The following is a 6,045-nucleotide window of genomic DNA, read 5'->3' as shown; positions in this document are numbered from 1 at the left end:
GCGCTGGACACGACTTTCCAGCCACGCCGGCGCCGTTCATCGCCCTTACGATCGCTGGTCGAGAGTTTGCGGCGTTGCTGGATAGCGGGGCTTCGATCTCGCTGTTCGGCGAAGAGGTTATGGCTCATTTGCGCGACCGCTCTGTCCGCATTCGAGCTTGCGACACTGCCTTCCATCTCGCCAGCGGTACCGCCACTTCGTGCGGCGCTGCGCGGTTGGTTGTGCGCTGGGAGAATCGCGCGCGCCGACAGCGCTTCGTGCATCTCCCGGGTCTTTCCGTGCCCGTGATTCTTGGTCGCGACTTTCTCGCGCACACGGGTATCGTGATAGACGTCGCGAGCGGAGGCTACAGGGACGGCCCTTCCGGCGCCCTACGGCCATTCGCTACACCTCCCGTGGTCTCGGCTGCCCGTAAGTCGCCGGGCGCCACGAGAGAGCAGGAGGAGAGGAGACAAAGCGTGGCCCCCTCGGCCCGTGTCTCTCACTCCGACGCCAAGACTGGCCCCTTGGTCGGCGCGGCGGCAAACGGTCCGTGCCTACCGCTTTCTCTCGAGCATAGCGCTACCGTGGTGGACGAGGTCTCGGCTACGCCGGTGACCACCCCGGTAAGCAGCAGCTCGGATCGCTCGCTGCCGCCTTTGCCGGACAGCTTGTCGACACATGAGAAGGCACGCCTGTCGTCGCTGTTGACACGTTTCAGTGACATGTTCACGGAACGCCCGGGTTGCACCTCTCTGGTGAGGCACCGGATTGACACAGGCGACGCACAACCGTGGAAATGCAATCCTCGCCCCGTCAGTGCGGCGAAGAGGAAAGCAATTGACCAGGCATTGGATGAGCTGATTGAGACCGGGGTTGTCCAACGCTCGAACAGTCCCTGGGGTTCACCGGTGGTAATGGTCCCCAAAAGAGACGGCTCTCACCGGCTCTGTGTGGACTACCGCCGGCTGAACGAGGTCACGAGGAAGGATGCTTATCCTATGCCTAACGTTGACTCGATCGTGGCTGCGCTAGGCGGTGCTTGCTACTTCAGCACCTTGGATGCTAGCCGCGGTTACCTGCAGGTTCAGATGGAGCCGGCTGACGCGGAGAAAACTGCGTTCACCTCCCACAGAGGTTTGTACGAGTTTACCCGCATGCCGTTTGGCTGTTCTGGAGCTGCAGCTACGTTCCAGAGACTGATAGACCGCGTTCTCGGGGATGCTAAATGGCAACACGCCATGGCGTACCTCGACGACATCGTCATCTTCTCTCGAACGTTCGAGGAACACCTTCACCACTTGGAGGATGTCCTCGGGAGGTTGCGTGCCGCCGGGTTGACCTTGAACCCGAAGAAAGCTCAAATAGCTGAGACTCGCATTTCACTGTTGGGCTTTACCATCGAGAGCGGTCGCGTTCTGCCGTGCGAGGAGAAGGTACGTGCCATTGTGGAGTACCCTACGCCGGCGAACATTCAGGGCCTGAGGCGCTTTTTGGGCATGGTGAACTACTACCGGCAGTTCATCCCAAACTGCGCGGACCTCCAAGCGCCCTTGACCGCACTGTTGAAAAAGTCGGCACGATGGAGCTGGGGGCCAGAGCAAGAGCGAGCCTTCAAGGCTCTATCTCAAGCTCTAGTGGCCACAGCCGACCTGAAGCTGCCCGACCTCAACAGGGAGTTCGTTGTCCAAGCGGACGCGAGCGACCTGGGTCTCGGAGCGGTACTGCTTCAGGAGCACGACGGCGTCCTCCGGCCAGCCGCCTTTGCGAGCCGGTCACTTAACGCCGCCGAGCGCAACTACAGCGTGACTGAACGGGAATGTCTCGCTATAGTTTTTGCTCTCCGGAAGTTCGACTGCTACGTCGACGGCGTGCCATTCGTGGTGGAGACGGACCACATGGCACTCACCTGGCTTAAGCGCTTGCGCGAGCCCTCGGGCCGCCTCGCGCGCTGGGCGTTGACCTTGCAGCGGTACAACTTTGTTGTGCGCTACCGGAAAGGGAGTTCGAACGTCGTGGCCGACGCCTTGTCGCGTGCCCCCGTTCTGGCTTCTGACACTTATGTCCGCCACTCCCAAGAGCACTCGCACCGAGTAGACTCAGGGGCCTCTGGCTCCAATGGGTCGAAAGGCGTGAACCCCGACGGCGCAGTGACTTTCGAGTCGACCGCCTCGGGTGAGGACGCATACCTGGTAGACCCTGTAACGTCCGCCGGTATCGTCTTCAGCAGAGAGGACCTACTTAAGGCACAGCAGGACGATCCGTTTTGTCAGCAAATTGTTGACGGGCTCAAAGAGCTGAGCTCCCAAGAGGAGCGGGGCGGTCAAGCCGCCGGGCGCAAACGGGCAGCTGGTATTGCTGTCGGCGCCGAGTGCCGGACGCAGACTGGTATTGCTGCGGGCACGTTGGATTCGTATCTGCTCGATGCTGATGGCGTTCTCCTGCGCTATGTCCCATCTGAAGAAGCTCCCCAGGAGTCTTTCAAGGTGGTGATACCCCGCAGTCTAAGGAAAGCCACCCTCGGCTATTTCCACGACTCGCGGTTGGCCGGACATGCGAGTGGCCTTAAGACTTTTCAAAAGTTGTGCCGCTCTGCTACCTGGCCTGGCATGAAGCGTGATGCCCTTCACTACGCCCGCTCATGCCGCGTGTGCCAATGTGTGAAGCCTCGTGGTGGCAAGCCCCCCGGGCTCATGCAGCCGATCGACAGCCAACAACCCTGGCAAGTCGCGGCCTGTGACATTATGGGACCTTTCCCAAGAAGCCGGAGAGGCCATGTTTTTCTCCTGGCTGTCACAGATCACTTCACGAAGTGGGTCGAGCTGTTTCCCCTTCGGAAGCTAACGGCACGCGCAATCTGGGACAAGTTGATCGAGGTCTTTACCCGCTTTGGCTTTCCGGCGGAGTTGATCACGGACAATGCGTCCTATTTCACGGCCAAGGTGTTTGTGGATGCGTGTGCTGCCTTTGGTATTAAGCACCGCAAAACAACCACGTATCACCCACAGGCCAACCCGACTGAGCGGATAAACCGAAACCTCAAGCCCTTGCTGACAGCCTTTGCGCAGCAACACAGGGATTGGGATGCCTATCTTAACGAGATAGGCTTCTCCTTGCGGTCCACGGTGAATCGTTCAACCGGGTACACGCCCGCTTTCCTCAACTTTGGGCGAGAGCTGCCTAACCCCATGGACCGCGTTCTGCGGGGCGGCAGCGGTGCGTCCGCCACAAAAGCCGGCCCGTCTGGCTACGCGGCGGAACTGCGCTCACGGATGGACGCAGCCCTCGACCTGGCGCGTTCCAACCTGGCAAAAGCGCGAGCTGGACAGAAGGCTCAATACGACCGGTCGCATCGGGAAGTGCACTACGATGTCGGCGATCTCGTCCTCAGGCGCAATCACGTCTTGAGTGACGCCGCCAAAGGCATCTCTGCGTCCCTGTCGGCCAAGTGGTTGGGCCCATACCGAGTGCAGACCAAAATGTCGCCTCTGGTGTACAAGCTGGCTGACTCCCAAGGGAGACAAGTCGGTGGTCCAGTTAACGTCTCCGACCTCAAACCTTTCGTTGCCCGCAGCAACGACTTGGGAGGGGGGGAGGCGGTCACCGAACCGCAGGAAAACCGTGAGGAGGCTGGCTCCAAGCCACGCCATCGGTACAACCTGCGGAGACGCACCTAAGCAACCTTTCTCCCACTGACAGGTAGCTGGACTTTATTCCATACCATGACAGTGAATGGAGAATAACCGCTAAGGTGCGGCGGCACACGTCTGTAAGTGGTAGAAGGCCCTCTTGGCCGAAAATCCCCTCTGACGTGTTGTCCAAGCCATAACCTGGCAAGCGCCCCCTTTCGTTGGGCAGCACGGTCAGGCAGGCACCCCTTTTCGGCAAGCCGGCTATGCCGGGGACATTTCTGTCCACTCCTGCGTCGCCCAGTCGTCTCCCTGCGCTTGGCTCTTCCGTGCCAACAGCCTGTTCGAGACCTGATGGCCTGCCGTTCCCTGGTCCTCTCAGCTGTGGCCTGCTTTCTGCCTTCTGGCCTGCAGCCACCACCTCCACCCAGCCTTATACCCACCTGGCAGCTTCGGCAGCCGCCCTCGGCGATTGGTTCGCCACTCAAGCTTTGGCCCAGGCCCGAGCGTGGTCGCTCCGGCCTCCGTTCCTGGCTGCCTGCTGTTCCGGCTTGCCGTTCCTGTGTGGCCCCCGTCCCAGCGACTTTCGGCGGTTGGCTGCCGCACGCAACTGGCAGCCACGCCTCGTACGTTCCCGGCTGCCAACCTCTCCAGTCCGGCGAACTTCAAGCGGGCTGGCTGCCCGCCCTTGTGCAGTCTTGCCCCCGTTCCTCCTGGGCTGTGGACCTTCCTCCCGGCGGTGGGCCCTCCCCTTGTGGTGGAACTTTTGGTGGAACTTTTGTGTGGCCATGGCCGACTTTTGGTCTTGTACCTTCAGGAAGACGACACCCCCCCTGTTGGACTTTGCCCCGTTGGCCAGCCCCCTTGCGGCTGAGCTGACCTTGCCACTTGGCCTCGGACAGCCTCTTTCACAGGCTGGCCTCGGTCTTTAGGAGGGGGGAATGTGGGGATCGAGAGCGTCCTCCTACCTGGCGCCTCGTTCCCCAGCTGCCGCGCGCGTGCCGGCAGCGTAGCCCGGGCGCACTTAGGCACCGGCAATCGCCAAGATGGTGGCCAGGGCGCCTCTTTGTCTGGGCGAGCCAAGCGTCGGCTCCGTCCCGCGCTGGCATGTCCGGGCACGCTACGCTGGCGCGCTGCGCGGGCCTACGTCACAACGCAGCGCCATTCCCCATTGGGCCGCTGGTGACATCCTCCTCTCCTATGAGCTAAGATGCGCCCGACGTTTCGCTCGTGGCGGCAGATGCTCTCAGGCTAGCACGAGAGGTTGACGCGCTGCTCTAGCAGGCGGCTTCTCGTTCGGGTGCTCGACCGCTGCCCTTTGTGTGGTAGTCTGAGCGCCGCTGGCAAGCGTACTCGATAGGTCTTGCGGAGTTCCCCTTACGGCCTGCAAGCCTGTGAGTGTCGTACTGTGCTGCATCTTGGGTTAATAAACCCGTTGTTGTTGTTACCCTGCCTCGTGCGTGGTTTCTGCGCCGTGCCGGAGAATCGACGAACCCGGCCGTAGCGTCTTTGTTCGCTGCGGCAGTGGAGAACGTCGCGTCCCTACACGGTCGCGCTCGTAGGTAAGCCTAGTGCAAACCTATCTCCACACGATAAATCCGAATATTTTTTTTTATCGTTGAGTAACCTATTCATCATGCCGAACACGTCGTCTCTAGTTAGAATGTACTCACTGATACATTCATAAATGATTGTGAATGAGTGAGTTTACTCATGAGAGGCTACGCCGACCTATGCTGTCAACTGTAGCATTGGCTAACGCTGGCTAACCGAAGTCATAATAATGTAATAAAATGATGCACTTACACTATACCATGCCTCTTCATCCTTACAATAAATGATCCGCGCACTTTACAACAATGCCAATCAGTGAATTTCGCCACCAACTAGTTGCTCTTTGGTTTCTTTTTAGGACAAGTTATCAGAAAAAAAAAATCACAGTTTCGCCGCAAGGGCGAAGCAATAAGTGTGATAGTGTCACGTGGTCGTGATGACGAATAAGACGGCAGTCGGAGGATTAAAGATGCAACCTTTCGAACCTGGGCGAACCTGTGCCCGGTAAACGAGAAATCAAACTCGCTGTACACTGATGCACGATGTACACTGATAGCGGAGAACAGAGCGTCGGCCGTCGATAATCTAATCTGCGGTAAGGCGCGTCGGCATTTATACATGCGGCATCGAACATTCGATCCTTATCGCTGGTGGCCGCGTGAGTTACAGAATAAACTCAACTGTTCGTGTTTGCGCGTTAAGCCCATCAGAAGATGCTAAAATAATCTGGAGGGTTCCCAGACATTCGGACGCGGTTTGCGCCAGCCAGTGCTTATACGTGTAACGGACCGTTTACACAAGTAAAAGTAGCAAAATCAACAAATTGCAATGTTATACGACGTAAGGCTAGCAGCTAACTCTTTTGAATCCGATCTCGCGTAAC

The sequence above is a fragment of the Rhipicephalus sanguineus genome, chromosome 1, assembly GCF_013339695.2.
Source record: "Rhipicephalus sanguineus isolate Rsan-2018 chromosome 1, BIME_Rsan_1.4, whole genome shotgun sequence".
NCBI classification, from domain to species: domain Eukaryota; kingdom Metazoa; phylum Arthropoda; class Arachnida; order Ixodida; family Ixodidae; genus Rhipicephalus; species Rhipicephalus sanguineus.
Note: the sequence above shows the minus strand (reverse complement) of the source record.